The sequence below is a fragment of the Panthera uncia genome, assembly GCF_023721935.1.
Source record: "Panthera uncia isolate 11264 chromosome A3 unlocalized genomic scaffold, Puncia_PCG_1.0 HiC_scaffold_11, whole genome shotgun sequence".
Taxonomy (NCBI): Eukaryota; Metazoa; Chordata; class Mammalia; order Carnivora; family Felidae; genus Panthera; species Panthera uncia.
The window spans coordinates 48,149,014-48,174,126 of NW_026057578.1; positions in this window are offsets into that span (position 1 = coordinate 48,149,014).

A 25,113-nucleotide genomic window follows, 5' to 3' on the forward strand; every position below is an offset into this window, starting at 1 on the left:
TTTCCAGAAATTCTGTAAGCCCATTATTAAACTGCTGGTAGCTTGAAATTGGCCATGGTAAAAGTATTTATACCACAGTAATTGGTAAATACCACAAATCAGCTATACCTCCCTTCCATCTGGAGAGCTGATTGCCAGACATTTGCCAACATATCACTGGTCCTAGACAATAGAGCTTTTGGTGAATCAGGATGAAATAAATTCAGCTGGGAGACTAAGGGAAGGCTTGTCAACAGGGTATAAATTTGGGAATGGGAAGAGAGGCATTCCAGAGGGAAGAGCTAAGTGAGGTGGAGGATTGGAGGATTGAGGTTTGGAGGTGAGAGAATGTGCAAGGTGCAGGGAAAGCCACAGTTGGTGTGATGGGAATGCCACAGAGCAAAAGGAATAATGGAAAGTCAAGCTGGGAAAGCAGGTTGGGAGTTTACCCCAGAGAGGCTGAAAGACAGTTCAATTCACATGGGTTGTATTATGGAGCAATTGAGACCAATGGGGGTCTTTTAAAATACCTTTTTAACGTTTATTTATTACTGAGAGACAGAAAGACACAGAGCGTGAGCAAGGGAGGGGTAGAGAGAGGAGGAGACACAGAATCAGAACCAGGCTCCAGGCTCTGAGCTATCAGCACAGAGCCCAACATGGGACTCGAACACACAAACTGAGAGATCATGACCTGAGCCAAAGTTGGTCACCCAACCAACTGGGCCACCCAGGCACCCCAAGACCAATGGGGGTCTTTAACCAAGGTGGTCACAGAGACCAGAACAAATTGTAGAAAGTTCTAGAAACATAAAATTTTGAAGTCTGGTTTCTTAGCATCTAATTCCAGACTTTCACAAGGTGGGATCCCACAGGTCTGATGGTGGTGAGCCACTTTATACAGTGTAATTTCCACACCCATCCAGGCTGTCAACCTTTGTGCTAAAGTTACCCACCTTCTAGACCTTCACTTGGCATTGCATTCAATCTTAGTTCTGCCTTCAGAAGGCTCAAATGGATCCTTCAACTTGAGACTTTCATGAAGCCTTATGTTTTAACTAACTTAAATATTAGCCCATTCTTTTCCCCTTTAATATGGCTAGGGAGGTAGAATATCAAGGTGATTAAAAGCATTGCTTTGGGATTCTATAATAAACGAGTTGTAATGTTGACTCCATCACTATTCAGCTATTTGACTCTGGTGAGTTAATTTATTTCAACTTCAGTTTTCCCAAATGTAAAATAAGGATAATAATGCTTACCTCATTTTTATTTCCTGAGAATAATGTAAAGAATGTTTAAGAAGTTTATGGAATTAGTAAGTGTGATGGGGAGCATGGGGCAAGCTGAGAGCAAAACATAGGCTGGAATTCCTTCCCCCCACCCAGGTGGGATATGTGTGGTATTCCCCAGACACTTCTGTCTACCCAAGAACAAAGGGAAGGGGTTTAAGTGTTTGCCATAGCAATGTGGGAAACTAAGCAAATGAAAAATTAAATTCCCTTACTGCCTACAGTCCATTGACAAGTCCTTGAAATGGGTGGAGTGACCTCTCTCTCTCCAGGAACTCAGCTGCCTGGGTGATGACACTTTGCCAGGGGCAAAAGAGAACCTTAGCTTAACATTATCCCAACCTCAAGGATCCTGCAAGTCTACTTGCTTTACCTCAACTTCCCCAAGATATATGCTGGCAATCATACTCCAAGCTTATGGCCCCCCAATATATATCTGAAGTGTCTCAAGACTGAGGTTTTATTAAATGGTAACAAATGGTTCTTCCCCAGCAACAGCTAGCTCCTCAAGGTCCTAGAAACCTTGCTTCCAAAATTCCTTAGAGACTTACTCTATCTCTGATCCCCTCCCAATCTGAGGGTATATAATGAATTACCTGTCACAACCCCATGCATCTCTTCCTGCCCCCGGGTCCTGTCCCCATGCTTTAATAAAATCACCTTTTTTTTGGACCAAAGACATCTTCAAGAATTCTTTCTTTGTCATTGGCTCCGGACCACCCCACCATCACCCCAAAACTTCATCAGGTGTTTCCAGTCTCAATGTATGGTGTTGCCATCTATCCATGCCAGAAACTTGAAAGTTAACATAAGATTCCTTCCTTGCCTTTGCCTTACCTTTGTGCTTGTTTACTCTCCTAAACAGCTCTCAAGTTCTTTTGTTCCAAGGATATATCTGTAGTCTTCTGTTCAGAGATATCCTGTTTGAACACCTAGATAAACTTTCCACCTTCTCCATCTGCTCATTCTCAGGAGGCCAACCTGAGAGTGCCATCCCCTTTTGCACCCTGGATTCCAGTTGGGCTTGGTCAATGGATTTCCTACTGGGATCTTGACTAATGTGTCTCCCACCTTCTCTCTGATTCCACTCTTATCCTCTTACAGTAGAATCTTCATTCTACAGCCAGTAGGGTCTTTCAAAACAATCTTTCATGCTATCCTATGCCTCTAGCATAAATTTCAGCATCCCCCTGCTAAAGATCCAAGTCTTTGGGAAGGATTGAGGGAGGCTCTGGCTCTCTCTCATTTCCCAGCCTCTTGGTTCCTTTCAGCCCATACCATTCCATGTTGCTTAGGTGAAATAAAAGTTTCAATTTCTTAAAAGTTTCTCAACACGTATCATTGAATGAGTATCTCAAACCCAAAGAAGCACCAAATTTGGGCTAAATAAATACATAAATTTTAAAGATTTCCCATGATTAAAAAAATAAAATATATTGCTTTACAATCAATTAAAACCATTATTGCACATAAGCAGAATGGTATTATTTGCATTAGTTAACCAAGGCATAAATATCCAGTTTAATGATGGATAATTTGAGTCAAAGATCAAATCCCAAATCAAATTATTACTCATTACTTTTATTAAATTATAAAACATTTATAGGCAATTGAAAATGTCTGGTTCTAAAAAAAAATGTCTGGTTCTGCCACAAGTACTAATCTTTCAGTAACAATATGGACCAGAAATTTGGCAAGATTCTGTACGAAGTCTACTTTGCTCAGGTAGACTCAAAATGTAAAAAGCATTTCACATTTATAGGTGGACACAAGAGTGTTTCACTTTTGAAGGGGGCAGCAAATGCATTCTAATCTACTCTTCGATCATACTTAGCCTGGGGGAGTATTTCCTTATTCTCTCTTGCAATTATTTTTATATATAAACTTATTTTTTCAGTAAAGGAAGAGCTTTTCTGATGGTAGGAAAGACTTATAATCTTGGTTTGTAAATCATGCTTTTTTCTTAAGAAATCCTCACCCTAAATACTAAATTTCTGCATAATTCAGCCATAAAGCATTGGCTTTCAGATACTCAAAAAACTGAAGCAAGTTATTTGAAAAAATAGAGCACCCTTGCTGGCATTATGTGCTATGAAGAATTTTTTTTACCTTTATCATCTCAATTTTTACCAAGTGAGTGCCTTATCCTTGAGGACAACCTAGTTCAGAATAAAAACCATAGATATGTCACCATTGCCTGTATCAGTAAGAGGCTGCCATGAAAAGAGAAACTCTCCTGAATGTTGCAGTGGGGGAATTTGTTTACATGGATATGGTAGAGATGAGAAGCCAAGTGTCAGTGAAGAATCCCAGAGATTTGGCCACACAAAGAAACCATTATCACTCATGGGGCTGAGAGACACACAGAACTGGTGATGTAACCAGGGCACAGATGCCAAGGTTCCTGATTGGAGCCAGAGGCACAGTTGGGTCTGCCTCCTGCTGGAGGGGTGACAGGCTGGATCTAGAGATTCTTGGGGGTATAGAGCCACCACAAAGGGTCACACAGGCAACAGTGAGAAAGGATGAGAAATACCCTGGCTTCTCCCTTCCTCTTACCCCTCCACTCTCCCACCAGCTCCTCCCATTGTCCAACTGGACCAGTAGCTGGTGACCAGAAGATCATGGGAAATGTAGTTTTCTGCAGGACAGAGTGAATGCGGATGAATCCAAAGACAAACCAGAAGCTGGCTGGCTGCTCATTTCTTCACATGACACTTTGAAAAGATGTGTTCTCATGGTTGAGGTATAACAATGTACATAATTCTCAATATCCTTTGATCCAGAATCAAGATTAAGTCTTACCATTGACAATCAGCATTCTCTGTAAGTCAGCCTGTGGTTGTCCATCCCAACAAAACCCTGTTTGTTTTATTAGCTATGCACTTTCTTCTCCTCAAGTAGCTGGAGCCCCCACAGAACTGATCTTGAGGTGTGTGGCTTCCAGTAGACAACAGAGCTCACAGATAACTTCTTTTATTTCAGTATATGTTTTAAGTAATAAATGGAACAAAATGTGGCAAGTAATTCTACCCAACTATGCACCTCCCATAAGTAAAAGCTGACTAGAGCTTTTCATAGCAATATAGAATATTTGCCAAAATGCCTGTGTTTGCATTTTCTCTTCCCCATTCTAGACCACTGATGTCATGCGATACACAGCAGTGTTATTTGATGATAGAACTTCACAACTAACTGTTTCCTTATTAGTCATAAATTTTGTGGCTGGCTTTAACGCATCTTCACAATAGTGAGATGTGCACTTTTATTGACTGATTGACTGATTGATATGCTAAAGAGTAGAGATGTCAATGATAAGTGCATTCTTCTGTTCTCCTCCTTGCTAACTTGCACTGAAAAAACCTTATTTTGAGCTGGACCTGGGAACTCTTTTTTGGTTTAGACAAATACCATTATGTGTGACACCAAGCAATGGGACACCTGGGATCAAGATCGCAGATAAGATAGCTTGTCTGTCATTGCCCCTTCTTCCTCTAATCATCTCCCTAGAAATGACAGAAAAGGAAGGAAATGAAATGAAGAGGAAACTACAAAAAAAATCTTGCCAAACAGCCACAATGGGATTGAGCTGAAAAGAAACTACAAGGAGATACCAATTCCTGTATCCAAATGCAAAGAAGAAAGTCTGCAGGTTAATTCAGAGGAAAATGACAGTCTTTGTCTAGGGGGAGGGACTGTAATTAAGTGTGTCTGTCCCACAAGACTAGCTTTCCTGGTATTATTTGAATTCTTCACAAGACTCCATTGCTACCTTATAATTATTAATAATCATTTTAAGAAAAAAAAACCTAACCCAATAGGTTTGCCAACTTCGTGTCTCTCTTTGACAAGAAAGCCATGAAGACAGAGGTAATGCCTATCCAATAAAATCCCCTCAGACATCCATGATCGTGCTCCCCTCAAATGGTTCTTTTCACAGTGTCTTTGCACATTGGAAGGCAGCTTGGGCTGGGGACAATGCTGCCTTGCTTCAAATCCCAGCCTTTCCACTTCTGTGCTATGAGACATTGGGAAAATTTCTTAACCTCTCTGTGCCTTGGTTTCCTCATCTATAAAAGATGAACAGTGATATTACCCACCACATAGAGTTCTGGGGATAATTAACTTAGTATTTGTAAAGCATCTGACTAGTGAGAACTGTAAGGTTATTCATTAGATGCAATCTCATTCCCAGATTCTCTGCTGCTGGCACTGGCCACAGGTGTCCATTCACCAGCCACTCTCTCTCATGACCTCCTACAACTTGTTACTTTCCAACTCAGTGAACAACTAGTAAGTCACTTTGGGCATTGGAAATAACATCACAGCACAATCAGACAAAAATGGCAAATATAAATAATGCCCAAATTACTGAAAATTATTAACCAAAGAGGACAGTTAGCCAGGCTGCAAAGCCCAGTGCCACCTGGCAGCATGTGTGAGAATGTTCAAGAGCAAAAGGACTATTAGCACTGAACAGAGGTTTTTGAAAATCAGAATTAATTCTAAGTCTATGTGGTCCATCTATGTCACAGAACATTCCACAGCTTTTGCCCAGAGATCTGTGGATCCCTTGTTGAGGCACTTAGAAGGGAGAATCACGGCTTGGTCTCCCTATCTGCAAGAGTATCCCAACCCAGGTAACTCTGACTCATCTCCCAATGCCAATTCCAGCATCCCTTCCTCAGATAAACCTCCCTGGCTCTGGGGCGCCAGACCTTACCCCCTCTGCGGTGTCATAGACCTTGCTTTTCTCTCATTGTACCTTTTGCACTTGGAACCAGAGTTTTCTCTGGTCATCTTTCCTGTTGAACTTAAAATCATGGGGTAAATACCAGGATAAAGGGCTGCCCTGTAAACCATAGCTTTATGGAGCCAAGTTTCCAGTGGCTTGAACTGAACCCTGACCCAGCGAGTGGTTCTCAGCAGCAGTGGGCTTGACAGATGCAAGAATGTTTCCCTATCAGGCCCACACCCTCATCACCTTATTATTCCCCACAAAGTCACTGTGCTCACTCCTCAAGGGCACCAGAACACCAGCATGGTGAGTAGGACAAAGATTAGGGTGTGTGCAGCATCTCCAACCAGACAGGTTTAAGGGGACATTCCATTTGTGAAAGCACCAAACTGCTCCATGGGCATCTGAAACTCAGGGCCAGTCAGGCCTCCCAAGATTCCAGAAAATCCCATCAGTGTCCATAATGTACCCAGAGAGAACTGGACCTCATCCCGCTGGTGACCCTGACCCTGCCTTGTTGGAGACTCATTCCCATGGTGGCTCTGGCTGCACAGATTCTCTCCCAGTTAAAATAATGTCCTGGCCACTCTGCCTGGGTTAACAGGAGTGAGCCCTACAGCAAGGTATGGTGGGGCATCACACACTGGATCTGCAGATCTACTCCATTCCTCCTGAAAATCCCACTTTAGAGACTGTCCTGCTCTAATTAGAGAAACATGGGAAGTGGGGGGGGGGGGCTCTCGGCCAGAGTTCCACACCTGTTGTTTTTGTTGCTACATTGTTGACTGCTCAGAACTCATCTTGGAAACGTTGTAAGGATGTTCCATTTTTTCCTGAAGACCACTCTGGCATCAGAGTATCTTTCATTCACAAGGGCATTTTCTGTTCTTCCAGCCCCACTCCTCAGGACTCCTGAACCACCTCAATGTCTCAGGCACCTACACACCCTCTTTGGCCTCATAAGCCTAACAGCAAATTGGGACCAACCACAGAACCCTGGTCCACACAGCCCCACCTCTGCTTCCAACACACTGGTTGACTCTGATGATCCTAACACTCCTTAACCACCTTGTACTTATAAAAAAGAAATGACCACCTACCTAGGAAATGCTTGGTCTGACACTTGTTACCAGTGGTAACAGCACATCTCCCACCCAGATACTTTCCATTGGTATTTCATCTACCCCAGGTCCTCCAAAACTGCCTCTGCATTTGTTGGACCTGTCCTAGTTCAAAGTTAGCCAATAATTTCTCTTTCAGAAACCAAATTGGAGAGCTTTGTTAGGAACAAAGCACTAACATAGGGCCTACCACCCAAGAGGAGAAAGGAATGGCTGACTGTGACAATACTTTGCTCAGGTTTGCTGCAGCAGGCAAGGTCCAAGCAGAGGACAGTGCAAAGTCATAGCCAGTTTTGTTTCTGACACCCAGAATTAGGTCTGCACTGTTAATACTTCCTCCTTCTTTCTGGGACTTTGAAGGCATTAAAAGGAAAGACATTTGAGCCATGCAGGCACAATTCTGCTTGAGGAGTTGTTTGTTTTGCTTTATGTTTTAAATAGTCCACAGTATGGTTCTCCAGGAATGTGCTGCCTAGAGATCTTTCTCAGGGTGACTGAGCAAGACCTGGGGGCTGCCTGACCATCTGGGTCCTCAGGCTTCACTTGTAACATGTGTTACAGTGGCTGGTACATGTCCATCCCAACCTTGTCCCCAGTAGATGGCCCCCAACATGACAGCATGTGCTACTGAAGAAAGGGAAAACTGAGGCATGCACCTCCCCCTTTCACCTCACCTCTTTCCCTGTGCTTAGCAGTAGGCTACTGGTCCTGCAGGGCTATATACACCCTCACAGCTGGATGGTCAGCCGTGTTCCTGGCTGTTGGAAAAGGTGCAGATACTCCTGAAAAGAAGGGCTCTTGGGTAAATTGTGGGGAGCCTGGACATGGAGGTAGCCTTGGAGTGGAGACATCCTTTGTCCTTCCAGAAGCTTCAACTTTGTCATCTAGGTGTGCAGATGGAAAATTCCCAGTGCAACATCTGTGGCAGGATACAGGCCCGTGAAGGGTCAGTCAGGAGCAGGAGAACAAGCCTACCTTGTGGAGCAGACATCAAGAATCCTGTAACTCACTCTTCTTTACTGTTCTCTGTTGCCCGGACTCTTCAGTCCTTATGGATAGGATGGCACTGTGGCTGACAGACCCTTAAATTCTCCAATTCTGTCCTGAGCACAGCCCCAACCCATATCTGCAATGAAGTCTGGAGGATGGACATAAAGAGTTGATGGCATATGGAAATAAAATGTCTCTTTCTTGTCTCCTGAGCACATGCCCCAGACTTCAAGCCCAGTTTCAGACTGGGCTAGCAGCATGAGGGGGAAAGATCAGTGCTCCAAAAACATCCAAGTGGGCATGAGGGGGAGAATGGGGAGGGAGAAGAGGAGAGAAGGGAGAGAGGAAGGAACAACAGGAAGGGAGAAGGAGGAGCAAAGGGAAGGAGAGGGAGTAGAGCAGGAGGGAGAGCAGAGGGAAGCTACCCAGGGCAGCTTTAAACACATAAGGATAAGGGCACCTGGAGCTGTCAGTTAAGCATCCAATTTTGGCTCAGGTCATGATCTTGAGGTTTGTGAGTTCAAGCCTGCATCAGGCTCTGCAGTGACAGTGCGGAGCCTGCTTGGAATTCTCTCTTTCTCCCTTTCTCTCTTTGTCCCAATCCTACTCGCTTTCTCTTTCTCTCTAAAATAAAATAAAATAAAATAAAATAAAATAAATAATAAAATAAAATAAATTACATAAAGACAGCACCAAAGATTCTTTTATTCTTTTTCCAAGTTTTTATTTAAATTTTAGCTAGTTAACATACAGTGAAATATTAGTTTCAAGAAGATTCTTTTTTCTTTCAACTTTTCTTTTAAAACTTAATTGTAAAATAGATTACAATAGAAAATTGAGGTTCTAATGAAAGGAGTACCTTATGCCAGCAAATAGGAGACTATTTCATTGTGGAGACTGAGGTAAAATGTGACAATTCCTTACACTGCATCATCGTTCTCCTCCTCCATGCCCTCCATCTGCTGCTGCTGCCCCAGCTGGTGCCAGCCTGGCTCTCTCCCTGGGAAGACCCTCACCTCATTCTTGCTGTCACAGCTGTAACCACTGGCCACAGCTCAGGTGACCTGACTGCTGCCTCTCTCTCAGCCCTGCCTCTGGTCGCCAGCATTCCCTTTCTCTCTCATATAGGTGCCTTACTCTGTAGATGGCTCACAAAGAGAGATTCTCTTTTATTGATGCCACTTGGGTTCTGGGGTGAATTTCCCAGCAGTTCCCCAGATGCACAGCAGATGAGGGGCCTGACCCCACACCTCCTTCCCCTCTGAACGCAGCTTCCAGGGCGGTAAGACGGACGGCAGTGGTTGCCCATAGAAGAGTCAGCTAGATCCCATCTTTTAAAACTCTAGATTAGACAAGTCAGTCCCCTCAATTCTCTTTAGGATGTTTGGTACTGGATGGACTTTTCTTTGGAACCAAGTTGCTGATTCCAGAACAGGAAAAAAATAAAATAAAATCCTTACTGCATTACAACAGTGCAGGAATTTTCTGTAAGTAAAATGAGAAAAGGTACATAAAGCACTTAGTTAGAACCTGGGATCCAACAATTTCTCAACAATTACTTACCACAGTAGGAATGTAGCAGAAGCAGCAACGATAGCTTGAAGTGCTACTTGGCTTTCCTGATTCCTGAGAACCAAGTGCATTTTTGCTTTTTGGCTTTTGCTTGTGATAAATGTTAAACTGCTTGAGCAGAATATTTTCCCCCAGGTAGGAGGTATGTCTCCCCAGTAATAACACAGTAGGTTTTAATGCACAGAGGCATACCTCCTTTCCTTGGCCACCAGCTTCCTTGCACCCTAGACAGGATCCTGCAGCCATAGAACCTGGGGGCCATCACCTCAAGAAAGGGAAAAAAGTTGCAGTGGAACTGACTTTGGGAAGAAAAATGATCTTTACAATGGAGATTCATGAGGCCAATGTCATTTCCACCTGCAAAAAAGAAAACACAAATTTAGACACCAATTTTAATGTACTGCATTTGGGGATAAGTATGGATATGGGTTCATATTTAACCAAAATAATAGAAACAAAAATTTCAAGGTCTCTCTCTCTCTCTCTCTCTCTCTCTCTCTCCCTCTCCTACTCTTGTGAAGCCAGTGCACAAAAGGGGAAATGAGTGGGTATTATCATTAATTTGTTTTGTCCTTATTGTGATTTTGTCTAACTTGACTTTGCCTGGTACTTACACACATATTAAGGGAAGTGGAGCTGACACTTAGTCATTCGACAGATTTCCACCCTATTCCAGGCACTTGGAGAACAAACAAGAACAAGAAAAAAACATACCAAATACTTCATTTCAGTTCCCAAAAGCAGAATTTGAGACAGGATTTGAGTGCAGATAATTTATTTAGAAGATGATGGCAGGCAGCTAGAGTGAAATAGAGAAAGCATACTAGCTCAAATAAGGAATGCTGTAAAGAATGGTTGCTTTAATGGACCTTGGGCCTCTTTTCCACCAGGACACACTAAGGAGCATGCAGAATACACCTCAAGACTGTCCCATCAAGGGACAGTGGCAGGGGGACAAGACCTTTATTTACTGACTCTGAGCCCTCATTAGCTGGGGTTTTCCCCTTGGGGACATTAATCACTGCAGCATGCTGAGCAGACTTTGGTGGGACCAGAAAAATCAAAGAGCTCCTGGTGCCTGGGGTGTCATCTATTGGGTGCCAGAGAGACCCAAGTCATTATCAGAGCACAGACAGATGGCAGAGGGCATGTGGGCAGGGCATCACAGCTCTGGCCACAGCAAGTCTCAGCCCCAGCTGCAGGCAGGGCGTCATGCTGCCTGGCAACCTCTAGTGTGTATAGTACGTGAAAGGCACAGTAAGACAGGCTCAGGTTCTATTTCTCCTCTTCTTTATGTTCCCAACGCATCCTCCCAGACATCCAAAAGAAACAATAATGATCTTTACAATGGTTCAGTTCCTGTGCAACAGAAGGGACCCTGGAAGATAAGGATGTCACAGGCCAGGGTTGGAGCTGCTGATTTGGTGCTTCCAAGGTTTGTGATTTGGAGCAAATCTCCATAGGTGTGTAAATCACAGTTTCTTCCTGTGAAGCTTTATACCTCTCAAGGACATTTTCAGCTTCAAAGATGAGGGTGTGTAACAAATGCTAGGTAAATTCTGCAGTGCTCTAAAAAGGCAAAAGGTTATTGCCCTGAGTTTCAGGCTGTTTTTGCTCCTTTTGTTGATGGGAGCTGACTGGAAACAAAAAGCAAGTTCTCCTTTTTCATGATGTAAATGCCTCATTGATATCTAGAAGATTGTCTTCATTCAATTTGGGCCAAAGTGCAAGATTATCTTTTATTTATTAAAGTTGTCAGGAGTCTGGTGATGGCTTTATTCCTGACATCTGAGGAGGTGTTTTATTTGTTGTGAGTTAGTGGGTTAAATTGTATTTGCTGTTTATATTCTTATCAGTTTGGGAATATTTCAAAGAATAACTGTGATTTGTGACAAGCTTCTCCCTCCGTGTGAAGCTTGTTCCTGCCGGGAACATACTCATTTGCCCATGAGTATGAAGTCCTGTGAACCTCCTTGTATTTTTGACAAACAGGATGAGCTGGAAGTGCAAAAAAGAGCCTGTGGGGTTGGCAATAAGGTGAGCATTGCAGCGAGCTGCTGCAGCCTGGGAAGGCAACACTTTTGTTTCTCAGTCCTAGCAAGCAGATGAAGCACTCACATGCTCAACCAGCTGGTGTGATGATCATGGGGGTTGCCTCTTGAGAAGTTTCTTTCGATAGCTGCTTCTCACAATATTTCCCTGATGAGGACGCAGTGTGACACCCGCCTGCAACAGGTGAGAAAACAGAATCAGGTGGCTGACAGCCACATCACTCCTTACACTTGGGAGTTTAAAGCAGTAACTTTTTAGGTTTGTGAAATTACAAATGGAAAGACTAGAAATACATTACTGTAACCAATTTCTTCACTGTTCTCCTAGACATTTTTCTATACATTCATACATATTCTTTTTAGGAATTTTGAGGTTTGTTCATTTGCATTTTTTTGTTTGGTTGGTTTGGTGTTGGTAATTGATATTACAACCAACTTACTATTTTCCATTGTCTTTTTAATTTAATTATTTATCTTAGAGATATCAATATAAAGATCTACCACATTCTTTTAAATGACTGCCATTCTTTCTTTAGAATAACTACACATCAATCCATATGGACACTCTCAGTTGATAGATCCATGTCCTTCCCATTTTTTTTCAATTGTCTGTAAGTATCTTTATTAAACTCTTTATCTTTTTCACATGAATTTATAGGATTTCATTGTACAGCTCAGGCATTAATACTCTGGTATATTCACAAGGATTTTCTCTCTAGGATCTTTTATTTTTAATTTTTTAAGTTTATTTATTTTTGAGAGACAGAGAGAGACAGAGCACAAGCGGGGAGGGACAGAGAGAGAGGGAGACACAGAATCCGAAGCAGACTCCAGGCTCTGAGCTGTTGGCACAGAGCCCAATGCAGGGCTCAAACTCACAAGCTATGAGATAATGACCTGAGCTGAAGTCGAAGCTCAACCTACTGAGCCACCCAGGCGCCCCATCTAGGATCTTTTATGTTGATTTTAGGTATAGAGAAAACATAAATTTTGGTGCTGTCAAATGTATTAATTTTTCTTTGTGACAATTGTGTTAACTGTATATTTCTAAAGAAAGGTTTCTTTATTCCCAATGACATAAATGTTCTCTTATTTTTGTATTTACTTTTTTTTTTCTTTTTTCTTTCGGTTTAGAGATAGATTTGGACTTGTTTGTTTTTACATTTAGCTGTTTATTACACTTTGGATTTGTTTTTGTGAGTGGTGTTCAGTAGGACTTTAACAAAACAGAAGCCATTTATCCCAGAATTGTTTTTGTGATGTTTAGTAGGTCAAGTCCACATTCATTATGCATAATTTGAAAATTATTCTGAATATTCTCGTGCATTTCCTTTTCCATATGAATTCTAGAATTAGCTTGTCAAGGTCATGTAATTACTGATTATAATTATATATAATTATATATACTATATATAATTTTAATTAAGATCGCAATAAATCTATAAACTAATTCTGGGAGAAATGACCTATGAAAAATTGATTCTTTTTATCCAAGTACATGGTAAATAACTATTTTTTTTCAGCCTTCTCAAATATTCTCCAACTAAGTTTAGTAGTTCCAGAGATATATTTGCAGATTATTTCTTGCTTTAGTACTAGCATTTTATAATTTTGTTACTCTTATGAATGCAGTCTTTTTATTATATTGTCTTTTAATTTTTTCTATTAGATTGTTCTTAATAATAAAGTAATGCACAGTGGAGAAGAAAAGTGAGCATTGTTCCTATAACAAGTGGAACAATACAAATACAGCACATGCATTTGTCTTAGGGCTGTCTAGACAAACTCCCAAAGTTATCATCAGCATAGGAAGTGTGCTTCTTGCATGAATAGCTCTATTTATATATGGGATGATCCTAATAGCTGGAATCCAGTAAACCAATTAACCAGAAATCTCCTATTTGTGTCTATCCAGCTGGTGCCTCAGTCAACTCTGGTGTAGGAAGAATATTGTTTTAATAGCTATTACAAAATTATAAACACAATTATGCCAACAGTTTGCACACTTGGGCCCCAGCACACAGGCCTGACAGGTTTGTTTTGGGCCCAGAACCACACCATGGAGGGTCCGGTGTTCATCACCCTCTGATAGGACGCTGTGACAGAGAAGGGACACCTCAGGAAGAACGTCATTCCTTCCATAGATCTTCTGACACTTCCCTCTGAAATGAGACCCTCTCATAATTTGTGTGTGTGTGTGTGTGTGTGTGTGTGTGTGTAAACCTAAGCACAGTCCCACTAGTAAAGACAGCTAATTCTCAGAACCAATTGCCAATGTAAATTTTCACTAATCTCTTTCTTTTTTACCCATCTCATGACACCTCTTTGCTGCTATCATTTTCTGATTATTATGAAGCTGAGGGTGTTTCCAATTATGTTTCTCAGCCATTTGATATTTATTCTTCTATGTTTTGCCTATGGATATCCTTTGCACACGTTTCATTGTGCTAATTGTTTTTTCTTTTACCAATTATTAGATGTTTATATTTCATATATTTAATGTATGCACTGCAAATACTTTTTTCAGATAGTGTGCTGTCTTTATGTTTAACAGAGTTATGGAGGTATAATTTTCACACCATGAAATTCACCCTTCATAAAAGTACAACTCAATGATTTCTTTTTTTTTTTTTAATTTTTTTTTTTTAATATTTATTTTTGAGACAGAGAGAGACAGAGCATGAACAAGGGAGGGGCAGAGAGAGAGGGAGACACAGAATCCGAAACAGGCTCCAGGCTCTGAGCTGTCAGCACAGACAACTCAATGATTTCTAGTAAGTTCTCAGAGTTATGCAACCACCACAACAATCCAGTTTTGGAACATTTCTATCACTGTGAAAAGAACCATCATGACTATTTTCAGTCAATCCTAACCCTGTTCCCAGCCCTAGGCAACCACTTACCTGTCTTTTTTGGACATTTCACATGTAATGGAATTATACATGTAGTCTTTTAAGTCTGACTTCTTTCACTTAGTATAACATTTTGAGGTTCATCTATGGTGTAGCATGTGTCAGCACTTCATTCCTTTTTATTTTTAAATAATCCAATGTATGGTCAGCCAAAATTTTTATCTATTCACCAATTAATGGATATTAGAATTGCTTCCAATTGTTGTCTATTATGAATAATGCTACTATAAACATTCGCACACATTTCTTCAGGCAGATGTATCTTTTCATTTCTCTTGAGTAGATAACTAATAATAGAGTTATTGATGAATATGGCAAATTTAAGTGTAACTTCTCAAGAAAAAGCCAAACTGTTTTCTAAAGTGGCTGTGCCATTTTACATTCCCACCAGCAATGTATGAGATTTCCAGCTGATCCATATCCTTGACAACACTTGTCAGCCTCCTACAACAGCCATCTAGGTGTGGTTTTAAAATGCATTTCCCCAATGCCTAATGATGTTGAACATCTTTTCATGTGTTTATTGGCCATCCATACATCTTCTTTACTGAGGTGTCTGTTCTAATACTTTTCTAATTTTTATTCAGTTGTATTCAATCAAAATGAATTGAAGGGATCTTTATATATATTGGATAAAGATCCTTTAAAAACATATAATTTTTCAGAAAGACAGTCCAGTCTTGTCCTTTTACTTTCTTCATGATATCTTTTAAGGGAAATAGTTTTTAATTTTGCAGAAGGTCTAATTCATCAACATTTATTTATGCATTAGCCTTTGATGTCATAGCTAAGAATTTATTGTCAACCCAAAATGTCATGAAGATTTTCTTCTATATTTTCTTCTAAAAGTTCTATAGTTTTTTTTTTTTATTCAAGCATAACTAACATATAGTGTTTTATTAATTTCAGGTGTATAGTTCTATTGTTCAACAATTCTATACATTTCTTAGTTCTCATCAAGATAAAAGTACTTTTAATCCCCATTACCTATTTCACCCATCCCCACCCACCTCCCTTGTGGTAACCACCAATTTGTTCTCTATACTTAAAACTTTATTTTTTGTCTATTTGTTTCTTTGTTCATTCATTTTGTTTCTTAAATTCCACATATGAGTGAAATCATATGGTACTTGTCTTTCTCTGGCTAACTTATTTCACTTAACATTTTACCCTCCAAGTCTATCCATGTTATTGCACTTGGCAAGATTTCATCCTTTTTTATGGATTAGTAATATTCCAGTGTTGTGTGTGTGTGTGTGTGTGTGTGTGTGTGTGTGTTACCACATCCCCTTTATCTATTCATTTATAAATGAACACTTAGATTGCTTCCATATCTTGGCTATTGTAAACAATGCTGCAATTAACATGGAGTTGCATGTATGCTTTTTTTCAAATTAGTGTTTTTATTTTCTTTGAATAAATACCCAGAAGTGGGATTGCTGGATTGTATGGTATTTCTATTTTTGATTTTTTGAGGAAACTCTATAATGTTTTTCATACTGGCTGCACCAATTTACCACCAGCAGTGCACAAAGTTGTCTTTTCTCCACATCTTTGCCAACATTTGTTATTTCTTGTTTTTTTTTTTTTCATACAAACTACTCTGGCAGGTGTGAAGTGATATCTCATTGTGCTTACCTTCATTTGGAATTGTTCATGGCTAGTATATAGAAATACAATTGAGTTTTGTACATTAACCTTGTATCCTACAAATTTGCTAAATTCACTTATCAGTTCTAGTAAAATTGTACATGTGTGAATTTCTTAGGATTTGCTACATAGAGGATAATGTGATGATCCTATCTGCATAAATGTAGTTTTGTTTCCTTTCCATTTTGTGTGTTTTTTATTTCTCTTCCTTCTCTTACTGCACTGCCTAGAACCCACAGTAAAATGCTGGAAAGGTGGTGAGGGCAGACATCTTTGCCTTATTCCTTATCTTAGAGGCAGTGACACAGTAAGGAAAAAAAAATATATATATATATATTATATATATATATAATATATATATATAATATATATATATACAGTTTGTCCCTGGTTCCAGACATAAAGCTTTTAAATGAGTGATAGGAGTAAGAGGAGCATCTCTTGTTCTAATGAGTTTATTTTAGTGGGTCCTCAGATAGTTACAGGACCGGGCTACCAGAAAGACCAAGGCATGATTCCAGCATTGGAACTTCCAACCCCACCCAACCTCTGGGGAAGAAAGAGAGCCTAGAGATTGAGTCAATTCACCATGATTTAATTAATCATGCCTATGCAATGAAAGCTCATAAAACCCTTAAGGAACAGGGTTTCAGAGATCTTGTGGGTGGTAAACTCATCCATGTGTCAGGACAGTGGGGCCCCCAGCACCACAGAAAGCAGCTTCCATGATTGGGACTCTTCTGGCTTCACCCTATGTACCTCTTCAACAAACTACTCCATCTGGATTATTTACAATAAACAGTAATAGTAAGTAAAGTGTCTTCCAAGTTCTGTGAGCTGTTCTAGAAATTACAGAACTTAACTTGTGATGGTTGTCTGAAATGGGAGCAGTCTTGCGGGGCTGGGTCCTTAACCTGTGGGGTCTGTGCTGTCAGTAGTCAGTGTTTGAACTGAATTGGCCTATAGGACACTCAGCTGGTGTCCAGAGAGTTGGAGAAATGGTTAGTGTGTGGGGAGGGGAAACACATTTAGTGTCAGAAGTATTGCAAATAAAAACAGCTCAGGCAAGGAAAGCAGTCAGTTTTTCATCATTAAACATGATGTTACTGTAGGTTTTCCATAGGTGTGCTCTATCAGATTGAGAAAATTTCCTTCTATGTTTTGCTGGTTGCATGTAATCGTAGAATTATTTTTTGCTTTTCTTTATTTCTGTAAGAAATATATGTATAGATATAAATAAATATATACATATTATATATATATATATAATATATAATATAAACAAAATTAACTTCAACTGTACCAAAGAAAGAGGTTTCTATGTTTCTTGTTATTGCATTTTCTGTCCCAATTTTTCGTGTTGAGTTTAATGTCCTCTTTCTGGAGCCAATCCTATAGTAATTTTAAAGAAAGATTCTTTTAAAAAAATAGTTTTTAAATGAGATTCCTTTAAAGAGGTGGTGAATTTTCTGATTTTTTTTTCTCTTAAAATCATCTTTATTTAGCACTTCCATTAGAATAATAGTTTTTCTGGCTGTACAATTTTAGGTTCATAGTATTTTTTTTTCCATCTCATGATCATTTGATCATATTTATCCATAGTTTTCTTGTCAAAGAGAAGTATCCTGATGTCAGTCATATTTTCTTTCTCTCTTTCTTACCACCGGCACCTGGAGATTTTAAGGCATCTCTCCATTCTTAGTTTTCTAAAATCCTCTATACTGTGGCCTATTTTATATCCCAAATACACACTCAGTGGACCATTTTGATAGAAGGGCTCATGAATTTCTCAGTTCTGAAAATGTTTATTTTATTTTTGATTATTTCTTCCCCTCCACTCTCCCTGTCTTCTCCTTGTAAATTTCCTACTGGTTCATTTAATCTCAGTTTACTGCAAACTGACAGCATGACAAAATCCTGCGCACAAGAGCAGACAACTGGACGAGATCCTCAACATCTCTGTCAATTCGAATCAGTAAGCCTCAGCTAAATTTCCAGACAAGGGTGTCATAAAGTTAAATTTCACATTATAGGAGTGCCTAAGTAGCTCAGTTGGTTAAGCATCTGACACTTGATTTCAGCTCAGGTCATGATCTCACAGTTAGTGAGTTTGAGCCCTGCATTGGGCCTTGTGCTGACAGTGCTGAACCTGCTTAGGATTTTCTCTCTCCCTCCCTCTGACTCACAGAACAAATAAATAAACTTAAGAAAAATTCCCCTTGTAAATTGGTTTTTGGAAGGTTAAATTTTCAGGGTTGGCATGAGATTAATAAGTTATAGGTTATGGAAAACATGATAGTTTATTTCTTTCAAACTTTTATCAAACCAACCACTCTTTCTGAGGTTCTTGTGCAGACAAGCATAGGGCATACATAGGAAATGTATATAAGTATTCTCCAGATTATTGCAAAATTTCTTTGATTGATGGCTCTTCCTTAGTTTAGGCACCTCTTCCTATTTGTGATGGGTTTCTTTGCTTTCCTTTCTGAGACATGTCCATTGACATATGGAAATATATTATGAATATAATTCAATAACCAAGCTTCAGTGGTAAGAACCATTCATTCATTTTATGGGACATTTCAAGTTTTATGCAAGAGGCAGCTGGAGTTTTATTAAGCACATTGATTATTAATTTATCACACTTACAAGTCTTATTTGCTTATTATGCATATTAGCTCTGTCTACTAGTTGAACTGAGTTGATTTTTATTACATTGGTTTTCACTATTGATAGGAAAATGTAATAACAATGAGAGTTTTCATTCTCCTGTCCTCCCTTTTCCTTCAGATTAGCTGAGTTTGAGATGGGAGGAAAGAGAGACAGAGAAGATAGAGAAATATAGGGACCTTTACATCATTCACAGGTGAGTCATTAATCTGTGTGATGGGATAAGAACATCCCACAATCCATCCCAGGACCAAAGTATATCCCTACTACTCACATGGATTTGTCACACCCATAAGTAAAGGCCCTCCCTGCCTCTCCAGCTTGCTAGACTTATGCCTGCTCTCTGTGTTTCCCCCAGAAATTCCTGCCAGCTGTGTCTGGCTTGATATCTCTGACCATCTGATGTGACTTATCTTTTATCACACATATGAAACCCCTCTCAATCAAGAAGTCTTCTCTGAAGCTAATTTCTCTGGCATTTCCTTTCTAAATGTGTATAACATTTATAGCCCACAAAACAGCAACAAAAACAATTTCACTATAAAGTATACACTCTGTTCAAAGACAGTAGATCTAGAGATCCTTGCAAAGAGATATATAACCCACTATGTGTCTTCTACATAAAATACTTTGGACAGTTTCCCACTTCTCAAAACTGTCATCTGATCAATAGTTTACTTTCCATTTGTGTTTAATAAAAAGAGGACTGGAACTTTTACTCAAAAAACATGAGTCTGAAGGCTACCGCCATCTCTTACTATCTGGGGGCTTATCTGAGCTTCCATTTTCTCATCAGTTTGTTGAGAAAACAATAAAAACCTTACAGGACTATTGTTAAGATCAAAGAAGACAAGCCTTGTAAAAGACCTTTGTGAGCTATAAGATAACATAAATATGATCATCATTAATTCACCTGACTACATTGTAGAGAAAGAGTCAGTTGAGTCCTATGGCTTCATTAAATATCTATATACCATCTTCTAATTTGATTTGCACCAAGTTAGCTGCACAGTGAATTTTCATCTTTCTGCACCCAGTGATGGGGTGCTGGGACGAGGGGAGAAGGATAGGGTGGGAAGCACATGCACTACACAAAGGGCTCAGGTTTCAGGGTCTTGTAAAAATGGTTCAAATCCTGTCTGCCACTTCTTGCTGTGTGGTCCTGTCAAAGTTGTTTGACTTATCTGCTCCTCAGTGTACTCATCTATAAAACAGGTTTGGCTGTGAGGAGGCTATAATTCACAAACCTTTTCCTTGGAGTCTCATGATGAAGCTTCATTTCCCACCCACCCCCCTGCACTTCTATTGGGGACATGAGACTGGGTTCTGGGAGATGATATGTGCTGCTTCCAGACCTACCCATAAACTCCCCTTCAAGATCTCTACATATCAATTAGCTTTTACTGAATAACAAATCACCCCAAACACAGTGACATAAAACAACAGCTATTCATTTTTGCTCATGTATCTCTGGGTCCCCTGGGCAGTTCTTCTGATCTGGGCCAGCTTCGGATCTTGGCTGGGCTTGCTCATGCTTCTGGAGTGAGCTATCAGCTCAGTCCAGTGCCCGCAGCTCTAAGGTGGTCTCCCTAACCTGACTGGTGGTTGTTTTGCTGTCAGGTGAGGGGACAGAGATGACCGGGCCATGTATCTCTGATCATCCAGTAAGCAAGCCTGTGTCTGTTCACACAGAAGTGGCAGGATTTGAAGAGTGACAGCAGAAATTCCCAAGGTCTCCTAAGGTGCAATTCAGAATCCCAGCAACATAACTTCCGCACTGTGTATTGGCCAAATCAAGTCCCAAGGCAGGACCAGGTTCAAGGGGTAGGGGGAATAGTTTACACCTGCTGATGACATGAGTTACAAAGAATCATGTCCATTTTTATAATCTACCACAACAGCATGCAGGGAAGAGGGCAGCATTACAAGATGGCAACATCACAAGTCTCCCTGCCATGCACTCAAGTATGATGTGTACACCCAGTGCACCCAATGAACTCCTGAAAGTGGAGCTGTTGGTTTCAGCAGTCTGTACTCTGACTAATACAGTGTGTATAAGAACTGTTTGCTCACAGAGCTCTCATAAGGATTGAGTAAGGCAAGTTATGGAATATGCTAACACAACGTCTCCCATGTGCTCAATACATGGTGGCTATTTTAATAATTTATTTTTATTATAATTAGCATTGCAGTTAAGGATTTGTGACAAACAGATCCACAACAGTACCATAATTATGTATCTTAATGGTCACATGGCTCTGAGGACACACACTCAGCAAGATTTACAAGAAGTACTAGATAAATGCTCCTGGACAACCTGTGAATTCTGCCATTGGAACAGTCAAGAGGAAGTCTGCAAGGAGCCCCTTCTCTAAATCTGCACAAGGCTTTGCTTCCTTCTGTCATTACAAGCAGGAAAACAATACCCTCACTAGTGACCCCCTGATACTGCTACTGACCCAAATAAAAAGACCCCATATCTATCTTTTCATTCATCCTTGTGATTCCAGGTTATGGAGGGGATAAGTCAGACAAACCTTGGTAAGAATCAGTAGGATTTAGGGGCAATAAAAGCATTTTCTAAACAAATAAATATTAATCTTGAGCAAAAGAAGTTAAATAAAAGTAAGTACACAGAGTAAGATTGCAAAGTACATGCTGTATGATTTCATTTAAATAAAAACTAATTTATGCTGCCAAAATCAGGATAGTGACCCACTTTTGGGAAGCAGGGAACTGATGGGGAGAGGACACTTAAAGGGCTTCTGGGGTACTGCTGATGTTCTGTTTCTTGATTTAGGTGCTGGTTACATAGCTGTGTCTTGTTTCTCAAGATTAATCAAGCTACACAGTTATGATTTGTGCACATTCTGCATCTATATTTTATATCAAAAGGAAAGTTTAAAGAGAACACGTGCTTTAATAATTTTTAATTAGTGAAGACATTGGTATGTTATCAGTAGTAATGCCTTTAATGTGTATTAGTAAAATACTTATGAAATTATATCAATTAAATCACATTTAACCATGAATTTAATAATTTTTTTAATGAAGATAAAAGGAACTGTCCTAGAAAACCCAGGGGGCATGATTTTTGTTGCAGTTCACAAAACAAACAGTCTTTTATTTTGCCAGAAGGCAGCTCCCTGAAGTCCTCACTGCCTCCCCTTACCCAACCATAAACCAGCACCACCCTTCCATGCACATACACATGGACACATTTTTTTTTTTGTCAAAGAAAAACATGACAGGCAACTATTTTGAACTTAAGAAATTATGGTTACTTTAAGGATCACAATTTCTCTCAAATCTCAGCTTCTGCTTTCCCTTTATATTTGCCATTCTATTTGTTCTTTACCTGAACTTGGTTGATCCTTGTTATTCATTTGGCTTTAGGGACATAGTCCTTTCTTTTCTTGGTCCATTTCATGATACAAGGAAAGTCATCAAAAAGGCCATGTGATGGTGAATTACTTACTCCCCATAATAGTGACTGAGGTGTAACAACTCCCTTGCTCCACATCCAGCAACTATAAGAGATGATCTGGCAATCTCCTGGGTGGAAGCTTCTCAGAAAATTGATGGTATTAAATACATAGAATACCTCACAGTCAGCAGTCCAGAACACACATTGACATATTTGGGATTAAGTCACCAATAACTACCATCATGTTAAACCCACAAACTTCTACCTTTTTTTTTTTTTAACCAACAAATGGTCATCAGCCGACTTTTCTTCTAATATATTATGTGAGAAAGTAAACAAAAGGATATTAAACTACCTTTTTCTAAACCACATAATTTCTCACCTTTTGACTGTTGGCCCAGCTTGACTGTCTTTTATGAAAACTGAGACTCCTCTATTTATCATTTAACCCCAAGGAAAGAACAGCTCTGACTTCCTTCCTCTTGTCTCTTTGCTAGAGATGGGTGGATTTTAACCAGCTTTCTCCATTCTCAACAATAGATAATTGGATTAAAGATTCTGCTCAGGACTTTAGCCTTGAACTTTTGAACTGGCCCTAACACAACATGTTAATAAGCCTTCTTGTTCTTCCCAGTTCCAGATCAAGCTTTATCTTAGTTCAGGTGTCCCTCAAAAGCAGACCTTGGGAGGACAACTTAGGTGCAGGTAGTTTATTTGGGAGATGATCCCAAAAGGCTTGATAAGGGGGAAGAATGAGGGAGAAGAAAGGTTTGAAAGCAAACAAAGGGAATTAATGAGTTATGGGGAGGGATGCTGAGGCTCCATCCTGATGGGGACCCTCCAAGAAACCCTCATAACTTTTTTTTTTCCCTGAGGGACAGGGAACCTAAGATATTTATCTCATGACTTGTCTCTCATTGGTTGAAGTTTTCTCCTGAGGGTATTACATATTTGGCACTTCCAGGATTTCCCTCAAATGTCTGGGCAAGCTGTCATATTGCTGCAGAAATCCTCAGGTAGGGATGTGGATCCGTGCAGGTGTATGAGGTGCAATGCTGTCAGTACACTTGAAATTGACCATCACTGCAAAAGTGGCTTGGACATGAGCCAATGGGATACAGGTCATGCATCAACACATCTGCCACAGTTTCTCACCTGAACCCAGTTTATGCTAATATCCACAGATACATTAACACCTGATTCACATACACAGCTTAGAGTAGAAAAGGCCATGTAAGCTGCTGAAGCCATATGGTGAGGAATAGGCATCCACACTCACACGTCCCACTGAATGAACCAAATTACTCAGGAACAATTAAAGCTGGCACTTTGTTCCCCAAGCCTCTACTCATCATGTATATATTTGTTCAGAAAGCATCTGGACCCCCAGACAGCACCAAATCTACTCATTTCAGTTACCAACATTAAACATCACCAACAGAAAAAATAGGAGCTTTCAAGTCTGTGCAGGAAGCAGGAACCTTCTTCACGTTTATATGCGACGGATGACAGAAAAGAATTCTGTCCTCAGCTGTATTCCCTGGAGCTGAAAAATAATGTTTAATGCCAAAATAATTAATTTGAGTATCTTTGCGGTGCAATATGGTATTTTTCTATTAGTCATAGAACCAGATTATTCATGAGTTTTGGCAGCTCTCCTTTGCTATTTTTCTCATTCTTAAAATTGAAACGTTAACTATCTATTTGGAGGAATAAGTGCATGCACAAGGAGCCCAAGATTTTCCCATTGAAATCTATTTCTTCAGACATGATTGGCCAAAAGTGACTTTTAAGTCAGATGTGATAGGCAAACCTAAACCTGTATTTAGCAATAGAGAAGCCAAGAGACACCAAGTCCCCAGCCAAGTCCCCAGCTACCAGGATACCTGTGGAGGAAGCAACACTGGTTCTGGGTGTGAGCTTGGCTCTAGAACTGCTCCAAGGTCAGAACTTCCCCAAGGTCAGAACTGCCCCAATTTAAGCCTCTCTGGCAGGATAGGAGGAAGCCAGACAAGCAGAACAGACCTGAGTTACACTGAATGCAGCTCAGTGTCCCTGCCCCTGTTAGGGAATTGCCCTTGATATATATGGACTCCAGGCTCTTTCCTTGACCTGGTATGCAAGGTCTCAGGACCCTAACCTAAATGTGCTGACCTGGATCTACCTTAGCCCGTGTATGCATCTCTTGTACGATGACCTTCAGGCTCGCATTTGCCAACAATGTTACTCTGTCACCTTCTGGTCTTCTTACCTGAGCCCTACCTTCCAGTTTAGGCAGGGTGGCAGTCTTGAACCTTGTCATTGCCTGGGTAGAATAAGAAGTCCATTCAGAGTCAGCAGTGGCACCAAAGTGGACATCCACCTAATACCACACTCGCATCACTGCAGGGAGATGGAATGGAGGGTAAATTCTCCAAGGCCTGGTGATTTCAACCCTGGAGGCCCACAAGAATCACCTGGAGAGCTTTAAGAAACTCCTGATGCCTGGGTCTCAACCACAGAGATTCTGGTTTCATGGGCCTGGGGAATGCTCTGTCTTTGGGAATTTAAAATATCCTCAAATGACTTTAATATGGAGTCAAGGCTGAGAACCATTGCCTAAAACAAGCCCAAGGGTCAAGAATTTGGGGCCCACTCTCCCATACCCTCCATACCCACATGAACACCATGCTCATGTTCTTGGGTGATGTGCAATCACCTCCTATTATTTC